Genomic DNA, 25,684 nt, shown 5'->3' with positions numbered 1-25,684 from the left:
GAATCCTATCAGCCAATAGGAATTCGAGGGACGCCATCTTGGATGACGTCCCTTAAAGGAACCGTCATTCTTCAGTTGGATGTCGCCGGATGAAGATGGGTCCGCGGTGGAGGTCTTCAGGATGGAGCCGGTCCTCATCGGATGAAGATAGAAGATGCCGCTTGGAAGATGATGGTTGCCGGTCCGGATCTACTCTTCTTCCCGGATAGGATGAAGACTTTGGAGCCTCTTCTGGACCTCTTCAGCCACCGGATGATGGATCGCCAGCCCCCGCTTGGGTTGGATGAAGATTTTGGAGCCAGGACCGATCGGTGATACCCGGTGAGGTGAAGACAAGGTAGGATGATCTTCAGGGGCTTAGTGTTAGGTTTATTTAAGGGGGGTTTGGGTTAGATTAGGGGTATGTGGGTGGTGGGTTGTAATGTTGGGGGGGGGTATTGTATGTTTTTTTTTACAGGCAAAAGAGCTGAACTTCTTGTGGCATGCCCCGCAAAGGGCCCTGTTCAGGGCTGGTAAGGTAAAAGAGCTTTGAACTTTAGTAATTTAGAATAGGGTAGGGCATTTTTTATTTTGGGGGTCTTTGTTATTTTATTAGGGGGCTTAGAGTAGGTGTAATTAGTTTAAAATTGTTGTAATATTTTTCTTATGTTTGTAAATATTTTTTTATTTTTTGTAACTTAGTTCTTTTTTATTTTTTGTACTTTAGTTAGTTTATTTCATTGTAGTTATTTGTAGGTATTGTATTTAATTAATGTATTGATAGTGTAGTGTTAGGTTTAATTGTAGGTAATTGTAGGTATTTTATTTAATTAATTTAATGATAGTATAGTGTTAGGTTTAATTGTAACTTAGGTTAGGATTTATTTTACAGGTAATTTTGTAATTATTTTAACTATTTTAGCTATTAAATAGTTCTTAACTATTTAATAGCTATTGTACCTGGTTAAAATAAATACAAAGTTACCTGTAAAATAAATATTAATCCTAAAATAGCTATAATATAATTATAATTTATATTGTAGCTATATTAGGATTTATTTTACAGGTAAGTATTTAGCTTTAAATAGGAATAATTTATTTAATAAGAGTTAATTAATTTCGTTAGATTTAAATTATATTTAAGTTAGGGGGGTGTTAGTGTTAGGGTTAGACTTAGCTTTAGGGGTTAATACATTTATTAGAATAGCGGTGAGCTCCGGTCGGCAGATTAGGGGTTAATAATTGAAGTTAGGTGTCGGCGATGTTAGGGAGGGCAGATTAGGGGTTAATACTATTTATTATAGGGTTAGTGAGGCGGATTAGGGGTTAATAACTTTATTATAGTAGCGGTGCGGTCCGCTCGGCAGATTAGGGGTTAATAAGTGTAGGCAGGTGGAGGCAACGTTGAGGGGGGCAGATTAGGGGTTAATAAATATAATATAGGGGTCGGCGGTGTTAGGGGCAGCAGATTAGGGGTACAAAAGGATAAATTAAGTAGCGGCGCTTTGCGGTCGTCAGATTAGGGGTTAATTATTGTAGGTAGCTGGCTGCGACGTTGTGGGGGGCAGGTTAGGGGTTAATAAATATAATATAGGGGTCGGCGGTGTTAGGGGCAGCAGATTAGGGGTACATAAGGATAACGTAGGTGGCGGTCGGCAGATTAGGGGTTAAAAAAAATTTAATCGAGTGGCGGCGATGTGGGGGGGCCTCGGTTTAGGGGTACATAGGTAGTTTATGGGTGTAAGTGTACTTTAGAGCACAGTAGTTAAGAGCTTTATAAACCGGCGTTAGCCCAGAAAGCTCTTAACTACTGACTTTTTTCTGCGGCTGAAGTTTTGTCGTTAGAATTCTAACGCTCACTTCAGACACGACTCTAAATACCGGCGTTAGAAAAATCCCATTGAAAAGATAGGATACGCAATTGACGTAAGGGGATCTGCGGTATGGAAAAGTCGCGGCTGAAAAGTGAGCGTTAGACCCTTTTTTGAGTGACTCCAAATACCGGAGGTAGCCTAAAACCAGCGTTAGGAGCCTCTAACGCTGGTTTTCACGGGTACCGCCAAGCGCCAAATCTAGGCCTGAGGGTTTTCATATACCAGTGACGAAAGCCATTAAGGGCTCTAGAGGCTATCGTAACCTCAAATCAGCTTACCAACATCCTTCTGTTGTTAGGGACAAGCTGAATAAGGAAATCTCAATGGGCCGTGTAGTGGGTCCTTTTCCTTCACCCCCTTTGCCGAATCTGGTCATTTCACCATTGGGTGTGGTACCCAAGAAGGAATTAGGAAAATTCTGTCTAATTCACCACCTATCCCACCCTAGGGGCTATTCAGTCAACGATGTCATTGACCCAGAACTCAGCTCAGTGCGATATCAATCTTTTGATAGCGCTCTGGAATTGGTGCGGGGGGTTGGTGCGGGTGCCTTGTTGGCGAAACTGGATATTGAATCCGCCTTTCGCCTATTGCCCTTGCACCCTTCATCATTTTATTTGATGGGTTGCAAATTTCAAAAGGGGTTTTACGTAGATAGGTGCTTGCCCATGGGCTGCGCGATCTCTTGCACCTTATTTGAAACCTTCAGTACATTCTTGCACTGGGTTTTGGAGCAACAGGCGGTCACTAACCGCATTGCACACTATATGGACGATTTCCTCCTGGTGGGGAGTCCGGGAACTATTGAATGTCAGCAATTGATGGAATCCTGATGTTGCAATTTAGTGTCCCCTTAGCTGAAGACAAGACTGAGGGCCCGGGTACTTGCATTACGTTCCTGGGTATCGAAATCGATACCGTAGACAGAATCGTTTCCATGGTAACCATTACACTTAGGCAGTTACAGTCATTGCTTGGCCTTCTTAATTTTGCAGGCAGAGTTATCCCCATGGGGAGAGTTTTCAATCGAAGATTGGAGGCTAAGTTAAAAGGCAAACTCAGACCTTCGGAAAAAATTTGGATTTTAGAAGGCATGAGAGCTGACTTGCGAGTCTGGAAGACATTTCTTCAGGATTTCAATGGGATTCGATTATGGCGATCTGAACCCATTTCCAGTCAGTTGTTGCACTTATTTACTGATGCCGCAGGTTCGAAGGGATATGGGGCATATTTCAGAGGGGAATGGAGTGCGGGCCCTTGGCCAATAGAATGGTCAGCCAGGGGTTTAACACGTAACCTTACCCTTTTGGAGCTCTTCCCTATCGTGTTGGCTGTTGAGCTGTGGGGCAACAAATTCGCAAACAGGACGATTCATTTCTGGACAGATAATCTCAGTGTCGTCCACGCGGTGAACGGTCTTTCGGCCAAATCTGCGGTTGTAGTTTGTTTATTGAGACATCTGGTGTTACGCTGTCTTGAACTTAATATCCATTTTCAAGCACAGCATGTCCCGGGGGTTAATAATGTCTTAGCAGACGCGCTATCCAGGTTTGATTGGGTGACGTTCAGACGTTTGGCCCCTCAGGCTGCATTAGAAGGCTTACCTTGTCCTGGTTTCCTTTGGCAGCTTCTCCATTCTGGATATCCTTGCTCCCTCTAGTGCGGGCGTCCCTTGCCCCTAACACATGGCGCTCTTATGTCAGGCTTTGGCACGAATGGGAAGATTTTTGCCGATGTCAGAATGTGGAGGCGGCTGAGGCATCTCAGGACACGGTATGTGACTGGCTGGTGAGTCTCTGGCGCGGGGGTTCTCCGCAGGGGGCTGTTCATTCTCGGTTAGCGGCCTTGTCATTTTTTTACCGTACACTCGCTTTGCCGGATCTGGGTAATTCTAAATTTGTGCGTCAAGTTGTTAAAGTTTGGGGCAAGCTGCAACCACAACAAAAGGACTCTAGGGAGCCTATCAAGCATGACCGGCTCGAGTGGCTGGTGGACGCTTTGCCGGACATCTGCGCAACGCATTGCGAGTTTTTATTATTCAGACCTGCGTTTTTACTAGCTTATTCTGCAGCGCTACGTATAAGTGAGCTTGTGGCGCCTTCTAAGTCCAGCACTGACAAGGGCCTTCAATTTGGCCACGTCAGGGCTGGAGTGGATTCATTTTGATTTATTTGCCAAGATCCAAGACTGATCAAGACGGCAAAGGGGCATGGATACCTATATCTCAGTCTGACGGTCACTGCTGCCCGGTGAGGGCGGTGAACCAGTTTTTAGCGCATAGGCCATCGGAGCAGGGCCCTTTGTTAATTCACACGAATCGGACTTCTCTCTCGTTGTTCCAGTTTCGTAGGGTGCTAGCGAGGGCCGCTGCACATGCTGGATTGGACGTGTCGAAAATAGCTCCCCATTCATTCCGCATAGGGGCAGCTACTAATGCCGCGTTGCAGGGTTCTTCCGTAGAAGCCATTTGCCGTCTGGGTAGATGGCGTTCTAATAAGTTTAAGGGTTACATTCGACCGGTTGTTGAATAATGTGTTTAGTTTGTTATCCAAGGTTATTGGGTAGTGTTATTTTCAGTACTAATCCCATGTGTCTTTGCAGGACCTGTCAGCGGCGCAAAGAGGATCTGGATCGTGGGGCACTCCTATGTGCATTGGGCCTCCATACGTAGTTTGGCCCTTCCGGGGGGGCAGAATTTGGGTTTCCCTTCCACCCTAGTGTCAATTAGATGGTTAGGGGAGAGAGGGATGTGTTGGCCTGCGCTTCCATCGCGTATCTCGGAGGCCCTAGTATGCTGGGGTAAACCTCACATGATAATTCTACATTTAGGGGGCAATGATTTGGGCGCCATTTCAGTCTTGGAGCTTATAAAGATCATGCAAGCGGATATCGCTTGGATCAGAGCTCGCATTCCGAATGTGTTGGTCGGTTGGTCCAACATAGTTCCCAGGTTGGAATGGCGTCACATGTCTTGCCACAGCGCTGCTTACAAGGTTAGGAAGAAGATAAATTCCTCAGTTGCTAGAACTGTCACAGGTAATGGGGGATTCGTGGTTAAACACGAATCTCTAACAGCCGTCAAGGTCCATTATTATAGGAAGGATAGGGTTCATTTGGAGACAGTTGCCCTAGATATTTTTATAAAGGATATTCGTAAGGCCATAGTAACCCTCCTTTAAGTCTGGTTGGGTTGTGTTTGTCCTTTATTGGTTGGCGGCACAGTTATCATCTTAATGCTATCTGGTGGCGGGAGTTAACGGCCCTGTTGCCTTGGAAAGGGTGAACGGGGGGAGTGATGACCAATCTAAAAGTGTGAGGGGTGGATAGCCTCAAGTGCACGTGAGGTGCCCCTCCTTCCCCTTGCGGGTGGGTCACGTGATCTCATTAACCCCTTAGTAGCAATTTTTCTATGAGCAGAGGTCCCGCTCTGCTGCCGTTTCCGTTTGGGCCGTTTACCTTCTGCAGTGCCGGGTTGTCATTATAGCATTTCGTTCAGCCACCATCAGAACCTTGTTGGTTTCCATAGTTACTTAGTTAGTTAATAAATGTTTAACCTGTGACGGTTAAAATTTTACCCATAAAAAGTTGTTGTGTTTTTATTCATTATAGAGTAAGTGGTTATATATTCCCTTCTACGGCTAGCGACCGATAGGCATTTAATCCCTTAAGGTAGTGTAGGGCACAATTGGGCCTGGAGCAAAGCTAAGGGTTAAAGCCGTAGGGAGAGATAGGAGAAGAGGGCTGGCTAGGGAGGTTAGTTGCAACAATGTTGCATGCAACGGAGGGGCCCACTACTCACCTTAAAAGTGGGGATCATCAGCTTCCTGGCCCTCTTCTTCCTGGAATCCGGTGCAGACGAGTTCTTTCCCATCCCTCCCTTCCCTGTTACAAGATGGCTTCCAAATTTAATTTATTTTACTAGGCGCTAAGTATGCCTTCTCAGGCTAATTTAGTAGCCACATAGTCGATTGAGCATTTCCAAATTTAAATTGTCTCCCCTAGTTGGCGACGAGTATGCCTATTCAGGCTAACTTTGTCAGCCTCTTTAGTTATTGGCCTACCATATCCAGTCTACCTGGCTTCTGGCGGCTGAGTAGCGGATCCCCTTTTTAGGGGGTAGTCCTTATTTTTAGACCCGCTCGGCGGGAGGTAACGGCCCTGTTGCCTTGGAAAGGGTGAACAAGGGGAGTGATGACTAATCTAAAAGTGTGAGGGGTGGATAGCCTCAAGTGCACGTGAGGTGCCCCTCCTTCCCCTTGTGGGTGGGTCACGTGATCTCATTAACCCCTTAGTAGCAATTTTTCTATGAGCAGAGGTCCCGCTCTGCTGCAGTTTCCGTTTGGGCCATTTACCTTCTGCAGTGCCGGGTTGTCATTATAGCATTTCGTTCAGCCGCCATCAGAACCTTGTTGGTTTCCATAGTTACTTAGTTAGTTAATAAATGTTTAACCTGTGATGGTTAAAATTTTACCCATAAAAAGTTGTGTTTTTATTCATTATAGAGTAAGTGGTTATATATTCCCTTCTACGGCTAGCGACCGGTAGGCATTTAATCCCTTATGAGATTATTAGATCACATGTTACACATTATCAGGTACAGGATACATATTATTAGGTACAGGTAATGAGATTATTAGAGCACATGCTACACATTATCAGGGTACAGGTTACATATTATTAGGTACAGGTAATGAGATTATTAGATCACATGTTACACATTATCATGTACAGGTTACATATTATTAGCTACAGGTAATGAAATAATTAGAGCATGTGTTACACATTATCAGGTACAGGTTACATATTATTAGGTGCAGGTAATTAGATTATTAGAGCACATGTTACACATTATCAGGTGCAGGTTACATATTATTAGGGTGCAGGTAATGAGATTATTAGAGCACATGTGACACATTATCAGGTAAAGGTTACATATTATTAGGTGCAGGTAATGAGATTATTAGATCACATGTTACACATTATCAGGTGCAGGTTACATATTATTAGGTACAGCTAACGAGATTATTAGAGCACATGTTACACATTATCAGGTACAGGTTACATATTATTAGGTGTAGGTAATGAGATTATTAGAGCACATGTTACACATTATCAGGTACAGGATACATATTATTAGGTAAAGGTAATGAGATTATTAGAGCACATGTTACACATTATCAGGTACAGGTTACATATTATTAGGTACAGGTAATAAGAATATTAGAGCACATGCTACACATTATCAGGGTACAGGTTACATATTATTAGGTACAGGTAATGAGATTATTAGATCACATGTTATTATTATTATTATTATACTTTATTTATTAAGCGCCAACATATTCCGCTGTCCATGGATACAATTCATTTAAATAAAAAAATACAAGACTTGTAAGATACAGGACAAAATTTACAAACACATACAGGAGGGATTGAGGGCCCTATTCCCGTGGGAACTTACAATCTAGAAGGGTAGGAGGTTGGGAAACAGGAGGTCAGGACTGCAAGATTGAGAAGGATGTTAATACAGAGTTAGATGAGGGAAATATTAGGTAAGTGAAATTAATTTATTATTGAGTTGGGTGGTAGGCTTCTCTGAACAGAAAAGTCTTCAGGGAGCATTTAAAGGAAGAAAGATTAGGGCAAAGCCTGACAGCACGAGGGAGAGTGTTCCAGAGGGTAGGTGCTGCACGACAGAAGTCCTGCAGTCTAGCATGAGAGGAGGTGATAGTTGCAGATGCAAGGAGCAGGTCATTGTTGGATCTTAGTGGACGGGCTGGAGTATACTTGTGTATTAGAGAGGATAGGTAGAGGGGAGCGGCGTTGGTGAGAGTTTTGTATGTAAGGGTGAGAATTTTGAATTTAATTCTGCTGTGAATGGGGAGACAATGAAGGGACTCACAGAGAGGTGCAGCAGATACAGTTCGACGGGAAAGGTGGATCAGCCTGGCAGAGGCATTTAGGATGGATTGAAGGGGGGAGAGGCGGGAAAGAGGAAGGCCAGCGAGTAGGTTGTTGCAGTAGTCAAGTCGTGAGATAACAAGGGAGTGGATTATTTGCTTTGTTGTGTCAGCGCTCAGAAAAGGGCGAATTTTAGAAATATTGCGTAGATGATTGCGGCAGGATGTAGAAAGCAATTGGATATGGGGGATGAAGGATAAGTTTGAGTCAAGTGTGACTCTGAGGCAGCGGACTTGGGGAGATGGGGAAATGGTGATGCCGTCAACAGGGATAGAGAAGTCAGAAGTCGGCGTAGAGCTTGAGGGGGGGATAAGAAGGAGCTCAGTCTTGGACATGTTAATCTTTAGGTGGTGAGAGGCCATCCAGGAAGAAATACCAGATAAGCAGTTGCTGACATGAGAGAGGACAGAGGGAGAGAGAGCAGGGGTGGAAAGGTAGATCTGGGTGTCATCAGCATAGAGGTGATATTTGAAACCATAACTATTGATAAGTTTACCTAGCGAAGAAGTATAGATGGAGAAGAGTAGAGGACCCAGAACAGATCCTTGAGGTACTCCAACAGACAGAGGCATAGGAGAGGAGGAGTCCCCGCAAGTGACACAGAAAAAGACCTGTGAGAAAGATAGGAGTGAATCCAGGAAAGAGCAGTGTCACAGAGGCCAAAAGAGCTAAGGGTCTGTAGGAGGAGGGGGTGGTCAACTGTGTCGAAGGCAGCTGAGAGGTCAAGTAAGATGAGCATAGAGTAGTGGCCAATATTTTTAGCAGAGAGAAGATCGTTTGTGACCTTGGTAAGGGCAGTCTCAGTTGAGTGTTTTGGGCGGAATCCGGATTGCAGTGGGTCAAGCAAGGAGTTGGCGGACAGGAAGTGGGTTAGGCGATTGTAAACTAATTTTTCAAGGAGTTTTGATGTTAGTGGAAGCAGTGATATGGGGCGGTAGCTTTCAGGAGAATTAGGGTTGAGGGAGGGTTTTTTGAGTATGGGAGTGACTTTTGCGTGTTTGAAAGAAGATGGGAATGAGCCGGTAGAGAGAGATAGGTTGAAGATGTGGGTAAGAGCAGGAGTGAGGGTGGAAGATAGGGAGGGAATTAGATGGGAAGGGATAGGGTCGAGTGGGCAGGTAGTGAGGCGTCAGGAAGATAGTAAGGAAGAAACTTCATTCTCAGTGGTTGGATGGAAGTTACAGAGGGTGGCAGAGGGAGTAATTGGGCCTGTTGTTGGAGTATTGCAGGTTGGTGTTGGGATGTTGCTTCGGATAGTATGTGTTTTGTTTTTAAAAGTAGTCAGCCAGGTCTTGAGCACTAAAGACAGGCGGGGGTAGTGGAGCAGGTGGGTAGAGGAGAGAGTTAAAGGTGGAGAAGAGTCGTTTAGGGTTTGAGGAAAGAGTAGATATGAGAGAAGAGAAGTAAGTTTGTTTGGCTAAGTGAAGGGCGGAAGTGTATGAACGAAGAATAAACTTATAGTGTATGAAATCAGGTTCAGAGTGAGTTTTCCTCCAGACACGCTCAGCAGTACGGGAGCATTTTTGCAAATAGCGTGTTTGCTGAGCATGCCAGGGCTGTAACTGACGGCGTGGTGTTTTGCGCAGCTGGGGAGGGGTAAGTGTGTCTAACGCAGAGGAGAGAGTTTTGTTATAGTGGGCTGTAGCGAGATCAGGGCAGGTTATAGTGGAGGTGTGAGGGAGGAGATTTTGAATGATTTTTGAAAATTGGAGCGGATCCACAGCATGTGTATTTCTACAGGTGCGGGGGCGGGATGGAGAAGTGGGTTTAGCTGTTGCATTAATATTATAGGTGACCAAGTGATGGTCTGAAATGGGAAAAGGGCGACAGGTGGTGTCAGATATAGAGCAGAGGTAAGAAAATACCAGGTCGATGTTACACATTATCAGGTACAGGTTACATATTATTAGGGTACAGATAATGAGATTATTAGAGCACATGTTACACAGTATCTGGGTACAGGTTACATATTATTAGGGTACAGATAATGAGATTATTAGAGCACATGTTACACATTATCAGGTACAGGTTAGATATTATTAGGTACAGGTAATGAGATTATTAGATCACATGTTACACATTATCAGGTACAGGTTACATATTATCAGGTACAGGTAATGAGATTATTAGAGCAAAGGTTACACATTATGAGGTACAGGTAACATATTATTAGGTACAGGTAATAAGATTATTAGAGCACATGTTACACATTATCAGGTACAGGTTACATATTATTAGGGTGCAGGTAGTGAGATTATTAGATCACATGTTACACATTATCAGGTACAGGTTACATATTATTAGGGTGCAGGTAATGAGATTATTATATCACACGTTACACATTATCAGGTACAGGTTACATATTATTAGGTATAGTTAGTGAGATTATTAGAGCACATGTTACACATTATCAGGTGCAGGTTACATTTTATTAGGTAAAGTTAGTGAGATTATTAGAGCACAAGTTACACATTATCTGGTACAGGTTATATATTATTAGGGTACATGTAATGAGATTATTAGAGCACATGTTACACATTATCAGGTACAGGTTATATATTATTAGGGCACAGGTAATGAGATTATTAGATCACATGTTACACATTATCAGGTACAGGTTACATATTATTAGGTACAGGTAATGAAATAATTAGAGCACATGTTACACATTATCAGATACAGGTTACATATTATTAGGGTGCAGGCAATGAGATTATTAGATAACATGTTACACATTATCAGGTACAGGTTACATATTATTAGGTACAGGTAAGGAGGTTATTAGAGCACATGTTACATATTATTAGGTACAGGTAATGAGATTATTAGAGCACATGTTACACATTATCACGCACAGGTTACCTATTATTAGGTACAGGTAATGAGATTATTAGATCATATGTTACACATTATCAGGTACAGGTTACATATTATAAGGTACAGGTAATGAAATAATTAGAGCACATGTTACACATTATCAGGTACAGGTTACATATTATTAGGGTGCAGGTAATGAGATTATTAGATCACATGTTACACATTATCAGGTACAGGTTACATATTATTAGGTACAGGTAATGAGATTATTAGAGCACATGTTACACATTATCTGGGTACAGGTTATATATTATTAGGGTACAGATAATGAGATTATTAGAGCACACGTTACACATTATCAGGTACAGTTTACATATTATTAGGTACAGGTAATGAGATTATTAGAGCACATGTTACACATTATCAGGTACAGGTTACATATTATTAGGTACAGGTAATGAGATTATTAGAGCACATGTTACACATTATCAGGTACAGGTTACATATTATTAGGTACAGGTAATGAGATTATTAGATCACATGTTACACATTATCAGGTACAGGTTACATATTATTAGGTACAGGTAATGAGATTATTAGATCACATGTTGCACATTATCAGGTACCGGTTACATATTATTAGGGTACAGGTAATGAGATTATTAGAGCACATGTTACACATTATCAGGTACAGGTTACATATTATTAGGTACAGGTAATGAAATAATTAGAGCACATGTTACACATTATCAGATACAGGTTACATATTATTAGGGTGCAGGCAATGAGATTATTAGATCACATGTTACACATTATCAGGTACAGGTTACATATTATTAGGTACAGGTAATGAGGTTATTAGAGCACATGTTACATATTATTAGGTACAGGTAATGAGATTATTAGAGCACATGTTACACATTATCAGGCACAGGTTACATATTATTAGGTACAGGTAATGAGATTATTAGATCATATGTTACACATTATCAGGTACCGGTTACATATTATTAGGGTACAGGTAATGAGATTATTAGAGCACATGTTACACATTATCAGGTACAGGTTACATATTATTAGGTACAGGTAATGAAATAATTAGAGCACATGTTACACATTATCAGATACAGGTTACATATTATTAGGGTGCAGGCAATGAGATTATTAGATCACATGTTACACATTATCAGGTACAGGTTACATATTATTAGGTACAGGTAATGAGGTTATTAGAGCACATGTTACATATTATTAGGTACAGGTAATGAGATTATTAGAGCACATGTTACACATTATCAGGCACAGGTTACATATTATTAGGTACAGGTAATGAGATTATTAGATCATATGTTACACATTATCAGGTACAGGTTACATATTATAAGGTACAGGTAATGAAATAATTAGAGCACATGTTACACATTATCAGGTACAGGTTACATATTAATAGGGTGCAGGTAATGAGATTATTAGATCACATGTTACACATTATCAGGTACAGGTTACATATTATTAGGTACAGTTAGTGAGATTATTAGACAAAATGTTACACATTATCTGGTACAGGTTATATATTATTAGGGTACAGATAATGAGATTATTAGAGCACAGGTGACACATTATCAGGTACAGGTTACATATTATTAGGTACAGGTAATGAGATTATTATAGCACATGTTACACTTTATCAGGTACAGGTTACATATTATTAGGTACAGGTATTGAGATTATTAGAGCACATGTTACACATTATCAGGTAAAGGTTACATATTATTAGGTACAGGAAATAAGAATATTAGAGCACATGTTACACATTATCAGGGTACAGGTTACATATTATTAGGTACAGGTAATGAGATTATTAGATCACATGTTACACATTATCAGGTACAGGTTACATATTATTAGGGTACAGATAATGAGATTATTAGAGCACATGTTACACAGTATCTGGGTACAGGTTACATATTATTAGGGTACAGATAATGAGATTATTAGAGCACATGTTACACATTATCAGGTACAGGTTACATATTATTAGGTACAGGTAATGAGATTATTAGATCACATGTTACACATTATCAGGTACAGGTTACATATTATTAGGTACAGTTAGTGAGATTATTAGAGTAAATGTTACACATTATCTGGTACAGGTTATATATTATTAGGGTACATGTAATGAGATTATTAGAGCACATGTTACACATTATCAGGTACAGGATATATATTATTAGGGTACAGGTAATGAGATTATTAGATCACATGTTACACATTATCAGGTACAGGTTACATATTATTAGGTACAGGTAATGAGATTATTAGAGCACATGTTACACATTATCAGGTACAGGTTACATATTATTAGGTGCAGGTAATGAGATTATTAGAGCACATGTTACACATTATCTGGGAACAGGTTATATATTATTAGGGTACAGATAATGAGATTATTAGAGCACACGTTACACATTATCAGGTACAGGTTACATATTATTAGGTACAGGTAATGAGATTATTAGAGCACATGTTACACATTATCAGGTACAGGTTACATATTATTAGGTACAGGTAATGAGATTATTAGAGCACATGTTACACATTATCAGGTACAGGTTACATATTATTAGGAACAGGTAATGAGATTATTAGATCACATGTTACACATTATCAGGTACAGGTTACATATTATTAGGTACAGGTAATGAGATTATTAGATCACATGTTGCACATTATCAGGTACCGGTTACATATTATTAGGGTACAGGTAATGAGATTATTAGAGCACATGTTACACATTATCAGGTACAGGTTACATATTATTAGGTACAGGTAATGAGATTATTAGATCACATGTTGCACATTATCAGGTACCGGTTACATATTATTAGGGTACAGGTAATGAGATTATTAGAGCACATGTTACACATTATCAGGTACAGGTTACATATTATTAGGTACAGGTAATGAAATAATTAGAGCACATGTTACACATTATCAGATACAGGTTACATATTATTAGGGTGCAGGCAATGAGATTATTAGATCACATGTTACACATTATCAGGTACAGGTTACATATTATTAGGTACAGGTAATGAGGTTATTAGCGCACATGTTACATATTATTAGGTACAGGTAATGAGATTATTAGAGCACATGTTACACATTATCAGGCACAGGTTACATATTATTAGGAACAGGTAATGAGATTATTAGATCACATGTTACACATTATCAGGTACAGGTTACATATTATTAGGTACAGGTAATGAGATTATTAGATCACATGTTGCACATTATCAGGTACCGGTTACATATTATTAGGGTACAGGTAATGAGATTATTAGAGCACATGTTACACATTATCAGGTACAGGTTACATATTATTAGGTACAGGTAATGAAATAATTAGAGCACATGTTACACATTATCAGATACAGGTTACATATTATTAGGGTGCAGGCAATGAGATTATTAGATCACATGTTACACATTATCAGGTACAGGTTACATATTATTAGGTACAGGTAATGAGGTTATTAGCGCACATGTTACATATTATTAGGTACAGGTAATGAGATTATTAGAGCACATGTTACACATTATCAGGCACAGGTTACATATTATTAGGTACAGGTAATGAGATTATTAGATAATATGTTACACATTATCAGGTACAGGTTACATATTATAAGGTACAGGTAATGAAATAATTAGAGCACATGTTACACATTATCAGGCACAGGTTACATATTATTAGGTACAGGTAATGAGATTATTAGATAATATGTTACACATTATCAGGTACAGGTTACATATTATATGGGTACAGGTTATATATTATTAGTGTACAGATAATGAGATTATTAGAGCACACGTTACACATTATCAGGTACAGGTTACATATTATTAGGTACAGGTAATGAGATTATTAGAGCACATGTTACACATTATCAGGTACAGGTTACATATTATTAGGTACAGGTAATGAGATTATTAGAGCACATGTTACACATTATCAGGTACAGGTTACATATTATTAGGTACAGGTAATGAGATTATTAGATCACATGTTACACATTATCAGGTACAGGTTACATATTATTAGGTGCAGGTAATGAGATTATTAGATCACATGTTGCACATTATCAGGTACCGGTTACATATTATTAGGGTACAGGTAATGAGATTATTAGAGCACATGTTACACATTATCAGGTACAGGTTATATATTATTAGGGTACAGGTAATGAGATTATTAGAGCACATGTTACACATTATCAGGTACAGGTTACATATTAGGTACAGGTAATGAGATTATTAGAGCACATGCTACACATTATCAGGTGCAGGTTACATATTATTAGGTACAGGTAATGAGATTATTAGATTACATGTTGCACATTATCAGGTACAGGTTACGTATTAGGTACAGGTAATGAGATTATTAGAGCACATGTTACACATTATCAGGTACAGGTTACATATTATTAGGTACAGGTAATAAGATTATTAGAGCACATGTTAAACATTATCAGGTACAGGTTACATATTATTAGGTACAGTTAGTGAGATTATTAGAGCACACGTTACACATTATCAGGTACAGGTTACATATTATTAGGGTGCAGGTAATGAGATTATTAGAGTGCGTGTTAAACATTATCAGGGTTTAGGTTACATATTATTGGGGGGCAGGTAATGAGATTATTAGATCATGTGTTACACATTACCAGGGTGCAGATAATGGGATTATTGGAACACGTTATACTTTATCAGGGTGCAGATTGTCAGGGAGCAGAATTTTGGGTACAATAAATATATTACTGGTGCACATGCATTCCTTGTATTGCAGTACCAAGTGATACCTGGAACAGTATTTACATAAAACACATCATATCATCACAAGGAAATGCACTAGTTATTCTAGTGCACTGATTCATTACAAACCACATTCCTGTTTAATTGGATCTCTATTGTTTATTATTAATCATGAACTGATGTGTCAGAGGTTAATAAAGATCTGTGTGAAATGCTAGTCATGAGTATGAAGCAGAATGGAATGGGTTTATAAAGAGTTCTGTAAAAAGGAAACACAAATAGCGATCATGTAACAAAGGTCACCAGGAGCAAGAAAGGTGGCACAGTGCTGTGCAATTAATGGGTTAAGTCACATGACAAACAGCGTAACTACAGCAAGAGCGGAACCTCAGCATTTTCGTTGTGAGGTTTTAACTGGTGCAGTTTAGCTTTAGGGTTTAATCTGGATAATTCTATGTTAAATGACTAGTTTTTACCATTGTTAGAAGCAGTATTACAACAATCTAGTGTTAGGCAGCCTCACAATCATCCGCAATATTGGTATAAACATGCAATTCGCTAAAGGGGCAATTTATCATGTTTATCACTACAAATACACACACAAGCTTCCTAGTCTTGTTTTTTTGCACCTTATATTGTAATGCAGGAGTCTCTTCTTCACATAAATAGCAACATACACATTTGTCAAGATATAAATTGTGTTTCTCATTTATTTTTAAGAGCTTTGCTGTACCAACAACAGTTCTAAGATAATCTCACCTGAGAGACTTACTTTAGATCATCTCGCCTGAGCGACTAACTTTAGATCATCTCACCTGAGCGACTAACTTTAGATCATCTCACCTAAGCAACTAACTTTAGATCAACTCACCTGAGCAACTAACTTTAGATCATCTCACCTGAGCGACTTACTTTAGATCATCTCCCCTACGCAACTAACTTTAGATCATCTCAGGTACAGGTTACATATTATTAGGTACAGGTAATGAGATTATTAGAGCACATGTTACACATTATCAGGTACAGGTTACATATTATCAGGTATAGGTTACATATTATCAGGTACAGGTTAAATATTATTAGGTACAGGTAATGAGATTATTAGATCACATGTTTGCACATTATACCTGATAATGTTTAACATGTGAACTAATAATCTCATTACCTGTACCTAATATTATGTAACCTTACCTGATAATGTGTAATATGTGCTCTAATATTCTCATTACCTGTACCTAATAATATGTAACCTGTACTAACTTTAGATCATCTCGCCTGAGTGACTAACTTTAGATCATCTCGCCTGAGCGACTAACTTTAGATCATCTCGCTTTAGCGACTAATTTTAGATCATCTCACCTGAGCGACTTACTTTAGATCATCTCACCTAAGCAACTAACTTTAGATCAACTCACCTGAGCAACTAACTTTAGATCATCTCACCTGAGCGACTAACTTTAGATCATCTCGCCTGAGCGACTTACTTTAGATCATCTCACCTAAGCAACTAACTTTAGATCATCTCAGGTACAGGTTACATATTATTAGGTACAGGTAATGAGATTATTAGAGCACATGTTACACATTATCAGGTACAGGTTACATATTATCAGGTACAGGTTACATATTATTAGGTACAGGTAATGAGATTATTAGAGCACATGTTACACATTATCAGGTACAGGTTACATATTATTAGGTACATCATCTCGCCTGAGCGACTAACTTTAGATCATCTCGCCTGAGTGACTAACTTTAGATCATCTCGCCTGAGCGACTAACTTTAGATCATCTCGCCTGAGCAACTAACTCGCCTGAGCAACTAACTTTAGATCATCTCACCTGAGCGACTTACTTTAGATCATCTCACCGGAGCAACTTACTTTAGATCATCTCACCTGAGTGACTAACTTTAGATCATCTCACCTGAGCAACTAGCTTTAGATCATCTCACCTGAGCGACTTAAGTTAGATCATCTCACCTAAGCAACTAACTTTAGATCAACTCACCTGAGAAACTAACTTTAGATCATCTCGCCTAAGCGACTAACTTTAGATCATCTCGTCTAAGCGACTAACTTTAGATCAACTCACCTGAGCAACTAACTTTAGATCATCTCAGCTGAGTGACTAACTTTAGATCAAGTCACCTGAGCGACTAACTTTAGATCATCTCGCCTGAGCGACTAACTTTAGATCATATCACCTGAGCGACTTACTTTAGATCATCTCACCTAAGCAACTAACTTTAGATCAACTCACCTGAGCATCTAACTTTAGATCATCTCACCTGAGCGACTAACTTTAGATCATCTCGCCTAAACAACTAACTTTAGATCAACTCACCTGAGCGACTAACTTTAGATCATCTCACCTGAGTGACTAACTTTAGATCATCTCGCCTGAGCGACTAACTTTAGATCATCTCGCCTGAGTGACTAACTTTAGATCATCTCGCCTGAGCGACTAACTTTAGGTCATCTCGCCTGAGTGACTAACTTTAGATCATCTCGCCTGAGCGACTAACTTTAGATCATCTCGCCTGAGCGACTAACTTTAGATCATCTCGTCTGAGCGACTTACTTGAGATCATCTCACCTGAGCGACTTACTTTAGATCATCTCACCTGAGCGACTAACTTTAGATCATCTCAACTGAGTGACTAACTTTAGATCATCTCACCTGAGCGACTTACTTTAGATCATCTCACCTAAGCAACTAACTTTAGATCATCTCGCCTAAGCGACTAACTTTAGATCATCTCACCTGAGCGACTAACTTTAGATCATCTCGCCTGAGCAACTTACTTTAGATCATCTCACCTGAGCAACTAACTTTAGATAATCTCAGGTACATGTTACATACTTTTAGGTACAGGTAATGAGATTATTAGAGCACATGTTACACATTATCAGGTACAGGTTACATATTATCAGGTACAGGTTACATATTATTAGGTACAGGTAATGAGATTATTAGAGCACATGTTACACATTATCAGGTACAGGTTACATATTATCAGGTACAGGTTACATATTATTAGGTACAGGTAATGAGATTATTAGAGCACATGTTACACATTATCAGGTACAGGTTACATATTATTAGGTACATCATCTCGCCTGAGCGACTAACTGTAGATCATCTCGCCTGAGCGACTAACTTAGATCATCTCACCTGAGCGACTAACTTTAGATCATCTCGCCTGAGCTACTTACTTTAGATCATCTCACCTGAGCGACTTACTTTAGATCATCTCACTTAAGCAACTATTTTTAGATCAACTCACCTAAGCAACTAACTTTAGATCATCTCGCCTGAGTGACTAACTTTAGATCATTTGCCTGAGCGACTAACTTTAGATCATCTCGCCTGAGCAACTAACTCGCCTGAGCAACTAACTTTAGATCATCTCACCTGAGCGACTTACTTTAGATCATCTCACCGGAGCAACTTACTTTAGATCATCTCACCTGAGCGACTAACTTTAGATCATCTCACCTGAGCAACTAGCTTTAGATCATCTCACCTGAGCGACTTAAGTTAGATCATCTCACCTAAGCAACTAACTTTAGATCAACTCACCTGAGAAACTAACTTTAGATCATCTCGCCTAAGCGACTAACTTTAGATCATCTCGTCTAAGCGACTAACTTTAGATCAACTCACCTGAGCAACTAACTTTAGATCATCTCAGCTGAGTGACTAACTTTAGATCAAGTCACCTGAGCGACTAACTTTAGATCATCTCACCTGAGTGACTAAGTTTAGATCATCTCGCCTGAGCGACTAACTTTAGATCATCTCGCCTGAGCGACTAACTTTAGATCATATCACCTGAGCGACTTACTTTAGATCATCTCACCTAAGCAACTAACTTAAGATCAACTCACCTGAGCATCTAACTTTAGATCATCTCACCTGAGCGACTAACTTTAGATCATCTCGCCTAAGCAACTAACTTTAGATCAACTCACCTGAGCGACTAACTTTAGATCATCTCACCTGAGTGACTAACTTTAGATCATCTCGCCTGAGCGACTAACTTTAGATCATCTCGCCTGAGTGACTAACTTTAGATCATCTCGCCTGAGCGACTAACTTTAGGTCATCTCGCCTGAGTGACTAACTTTAGATCATCTCGCCTGAGCGACTAACTTTAGATCATCTCGCCTGAGCGACTAACTTTAGATCATCTCGTCTGAGCGACTTACTTGAGATCATCTCACCTGAGCGACTTACTTTAGATCATCTCACCTGAGCGACTAACTTTAGATCATCTCAACTGAGTGACTAACTTTAGATCATCTCACCTGAGCGACTTACTTTAGATCATCTCACCTAAGCAACTAACTTTAGATCATCTCGCCTAAGCGACTAACTTTAGATCATCTCACCTGAGCGACTAACTTTAGATCATCTCGCCTGAGCAACTTACTTTAGATCATCTCACCTGAGCAACTAACTTTAGATAATCTCAGGTACAGGTTACATACTTTTAGGTACAGGTAATGAGATTATTAGAGCACATGTTACACATTATCAGGTACAGGTTACATATTATCAGGTACAGGTTACATATTATTAGGTACAGGTAATGAGATTATTAGAGCACATGTTACACATTATCAGGTACAGGTTACATATTATCAGGTACAGGTTACATATTATTAGGTACAGGTAATGAGATTATTAGAGCACATGTTACACATTATCAGGTACAGGTTACATATTATTAGGTACATCATCTCGCCTGAGCGACTAACTTTAGATCATCTCGCCTGAGCGACTAACTTAGATCATCTCACCTGAGCGACTAACTTTAGATCATCTCGCCTGAGCTACTTACTTTAGATCATCTCACCTGAGCGACTTACTTTAGATCATCTCACTTAAGCAACTAATTTTAGATCAACTCACCTAAGCAACTAACTTTAGATCATCTCGCCTGAGCGACTAACTTTAGATCATCTCGCCTAAGCAACTAACTTTAGATCAACTCACCTGAGCAACTAACTTTAGATCATCTCACCTGAGCGACTAACTTTAGATCATCTCGCCTAGCAACATACACATTTGTCAAGATATAAATTGTGTTTCTCATTTATTTTTAAGAGCTTTGCTCTACCAACAACACTTCTAAGATATTCTCACCTGAGAGACTTACTTTAGATCATCTCGCCTGAGCGACTAACTGTAGATCAACTCACCTGAGCAACTAAATTTAGATCATCTCACCTGAGTGACTAACTTTAGATCATCTCGCCTCAGTGACAAACTTTAGATCATCTCGCCTGAGCGACTAACTTTAGATAATCTCGCCTGTGACTAACTTTAGATCATCTCGCCTGAGCGACTAACTTTAGATCATCTCGCCTGAGCGACTAACTTTAGATCATCTCTCCTGAGCGACTTACTTTAGATCATCTCACCTAAGCAACTAACTTTAGATCAACTCACCTGAGCAACTAACTTTAGATCATCTCACCTGAGCGACTTACTTTAGATCATCTCACCTAAGCAACTAACTTTAGATCATCTCAGGTACAGGTTACATATTATTAGGTACAGGTAATGAGATTATTAGAGCACATGTTACACATTATCAGCTACAGGTTACATATTATCAGGTACAGGTTACATATTATTAGGTACAGGTAATGAGATTATTAGAGCACATGTTACACATTATCAGGTACAGGTTATATATTATTAGGTACAGGTAATGAGATTATTAGAGCACATGTTACACATTATCAGGTACAGGTTACATATTTATTAGGTACAAGTAATGAGATTATTAGAGCACAGGTGACACATTATCAGGTACAGGTTACATATTATTAGGTACAGGTAATGAGATTATTATAGCACATGTTACACTTTATCAGGTACAGGTTACATATTATTAGGTACAGGTAATGAGATTATTAGAGCACATGTTACACATTATCAGGTACAGGTTACATATTATTAGGTACATCATCTCGCCTGAGCGACTAACTTTAGATCATCTCGCCTGAGTGACTAACTTTAGATCATTTTGCATGAGCGACTTACTTTAGATCATCTCACCTGAGCGACTTACTTTAGATCATCTTACCTAAGCAACAAACTTTAGATCAACTCACCTGAGCAACTAACTTTAGATCATCTCACCTGAGCGACTAACTTTAGATCATCTCGCCTGAGTGACTTACTTAAGATCATCTCACCTGAGCAACTAACTTTAGATCATCTCACCTGAGCGACTAACTTTAGATCATCTCACCTGAGCGAGTAACTTTAGATCATCTCACCTGAGCAACTAACTTTAGATCATCTCGCCTAAGTGACTAACTTTAGATCATCTCGCCTGAGCGACTAACTTTAGATCATCTCGCCTGAGCGACTAACTTTAGATCATCTCGCCTAAGCGACTAACCTTAGATCAACTCACCTGAGCAACTAACTTTAGATCATCTCACCTGAGTGACTAACTTTAGATCATCTCGCCTGAGAGACTAACTTTAGATCATCTCGCCTGAGCGACTAACTTTAGATCATCTCGCCTGAGCGACTTACTTTAGATCATCTCACCTGAGCGACTTACTTTAGATCAACTCACCTGAGCAACTAACTTTAGATCATCTCGCCTAAGCGACTAACTTTAGATCATCTCACCTGAGTGACTAACTTTAGATCATCTCACCTGAGTGACTAACTTTAGATCATCTCGCCTAAGCAACTAACTTTAGATCAACTAACCTGAGCAACTAACTTTAGATCATCTCGTCTGAGCGACTTACTTGAGATCATTTCACCTGAGCGACTTACTTTAGATCATCTCACCTGAGCGACTAACTTTAGATCATCTCACCTGAGTGACTAACTTTAGATCATCTCACCTGAGCGACTTACTTTAGATCATCTCACCTAAGCAACTAACTTTAGATCAACTCACCTGAGCAACTAACTTTAGATCATCTCGCCTAAGCGACTAACTTTAGATCATCTCGCCTAAGCGACTAACTTTAGATCAACTCACCTGAGCAACTAACTTTAGATCATCTCACCTGAGTGACTAACTTTAGATCATCTCGCCTGAGCAACTAACTTTAGATCATCTCGCCTGAGCGACTAACTTTAGATCATCTCGCCTAAGCAACTAACTTAAGATCAACTCACCTGAGCAACTAACTTTAGATCATCTCACCTGAGCGACTAACTTTAGATCATCTCGCCTAGCAACATACACATTTGTCAAGATATAAATTGTGTTTCTCATTTATTTTTAAGAGCTTTGCTGTACCAACAACACTTCTAAGATAAACTCACCTGAGAGACTTACTTTAGATCATCTCGCCTGAGCGACTAACTGTAGATCAACTCACCTGAGCAACTAAATTTAGATCATCTCACCTGAGTGACTAACTTTAGATCATCTCGCCTCAGTGACTAACTTTAGATCATCTCGCCTGAGCGACTAACTTTAGATAATCTCGCCTGTGACTAACTTTAGATCATCTCGCCTGAGCGACTAACTTTAGATCATCTCGCCTGAGCGACTAACTTTAGATCATCTCACCTGAGCTTATTACTTTAGATCATCTCACCAAAGCAACTAACTTTAGATCAACTCACCTGAGCAACTAACTTTAGATCATCTCACCTGAGCGACTAACTTTAGATCATCTCGCCTGAGCGACTTACTTTAGATCATCTCACCTAAGCAACTAACTTTAGATCATCTCAGGTACAGGTTACATATTATTAGGTACAGGTAATGAGATTATTAGAGCACATGTTACACATTATCAGCTACAGGTTACATATTATCAGGTACAGGTTACATATTATTAGGTACAGGTAATGAGATTATTAGAGCACATGTTACACATTATCAGGTACAGGTTATATATTATTAGGTACATTAATGAGATTATTAGAGCACATGTTACACATTATCAGGTACAGGTTACATATTTATTAGGTACAGGTAATGAGATTATTAGAGCACAGGTGACACATTATCAGGTACAGGTTACATATTATTAGGTACAGGTAATGAGATTATTATAGCACATGTTACACTTTATCAGGTACAGGTTACATATTATTAGGTACAGGTAATGAGATTATTAGAGCACATGTTACACATTATCAGGTACAGGTTACATATTATTATGTACATCATCTCGCCTGAGCGACTAACTTTAGATCATCTCGCCTGAGTGACTAACTTTAGATCATTTTGCATGAGCAACTTACTTTAGATCATCTCACCTGAGCGACTTACTTTAGATCATCTCACCTAAGCAACTAACTTTAGATCAACTCACCTGAGCAACTAACTTTAGATCATCTCTCCTGAGCGACTAACTTTAGATCATCTCGCCTGAGTGACTTACTTAAGATCATCTCACCTGAGCAACTAACTTTAGATCATCTCACCTGAGCGACTAACTTTAAATCATCTCACCTGAGAGAGTAACTTTAGATCATCTCACCTGAGCAACTAACTTTAGATCATCTCGCCTAAGTGACTAACTTTAGATCATCTCGCCTGAGCGACTAACTTTAGATCATCTCGCCTGAGCGACTAACTTTAGATCATCTCGCCTAAGCGACTAACCTTAGATCAACTCACCTGAGCAACTAACTTTAGATCATCTCACCTGAGTGACTAACTTTAGATCATCTCACCTGAGAGACTAACTTTAGATCATCTCGCCTGAGCGACTAACTTTAGATCATCTCGCCTGAGCGACTTACTTTAGATCATCTCACCTGAGCGACTTACTTTAGATCAACTCACCTGAGCAACTAACTTTAGATCATCTCGCCTAAGCGACTAACTTTAGATCATCTCACCGGAGTGACTAACTTTAGATCATCTCACCTGAGTGACTAACTTTAGATCATCTCGCCTAAGCGACTAACTTTAGATCAACTCACCTGAGCAACTAACTTTAGATCATCTCGTCTGAGCGACTTACTTGAGATCATTTCACCTGAGCGACTTACTTTAGATCATCTCACCTGAGCGACTAACTTTAGATCATCTCACCTGAGTGACTAACTTTAGATCATCTCACCTGAGCAACTTACTTTAGATCATCTCACCTAAGCAACTAACTTTAGATCAACTCACCTGAGCAACTAACTTTAGATCATCTCGCCTAAGCGACTAACTTTAGATCATCTCACCTGAGCGACTAACTTTAGATCATCTCGCCTAAGCGACTAACTTTAGATCAACTCACCTGAGCAACTAACTTTAGATCATCTCACCTGAGTGACTAACTTTAGATCATCTCGCCTGAGCAACTAACTTTAGATCATCTCGCCTGAGTGACTAACTTTAGATCATCTCGCCTGAGCGACTAACTTTAGATCATCTCGCCTGAGTGACTAACTTTAGATCATCTCACCTGAGCGACTTACTTTAGATCATCTCACCTAAGCAACTAACTTTAGATCAACTCACCTGAGCAACTAACTTTAGATCATCTCACCTGAGCGACTAACTTTAGATCATCTCGCCTGAGCGACTTACTTTAGATCATCTCTCCTAAGCAACTAACTTTAGATCATCTCACCTGAGCGACTAACTTTAGATCATCTCACCTGAGCAACTAACTTTAGATCATCTCACATGAGCGACTTACTTTAGATCATCTCACCTAAGCAACTAACTTTAGATCATCTCAGGTACAGGTTACATATTATTAGGTACAGGTAATGAGATTATTAGAGCACATGTTACACATTATCAGGTACAGGTTACATATTATCAGAGTGACCAAGTTCAATCGGATCCAATCAGCCAATCCGATTGAGCTTGCATTCTATTGGCTGTTCTGATCAGCCAATAGAATGCAAGCTCAATCTGATTGGCTGATTGGATCAGCCAATCCGATTGAACTTGAATCTTTTTCCTCTCTTAATTCCGATTGGCTGATAGAATCCTATCAGCCAATCGGAATTCGAGGGACGCCATCTTGGATGACGTCACTTAAATGAACCTTCATTCGTCTGTAGTCGTCGGTAGAAGAGGATTTTCCGTGCCAGAGGTCTTGAAGATGGAGCCGCTCCTCGTCGGATGGATGAAGATAGAAGATGCCGCTTGGGTGAAGATGTTTGCCGGTCCAGATGTCCTCTTCTGCCCAGATAGGATGAAGACTTCTGCCGCTCCGTATGTCTTCTTTTGGTCCATCGCTGTTCGGCTGAGTGAAGACGACTCAAGG

This window comes from Bombina bombina, chromosome 7 (genome assembly GCF_027579735.1).
Source record: "Bombina bombina isolate aBomBom1 chromosome 7, aBomBom1.pri, whole genome shotgun sequence".
Classification (NCBI taxonomy): Eukaryota; Metazoa; Chordata; class Amphibia; order Anura; family Bombinatoridae; genus Bombina; species Bombina bombina.
Note: the sequence above shows the minus strand (reverse complement) of the source record.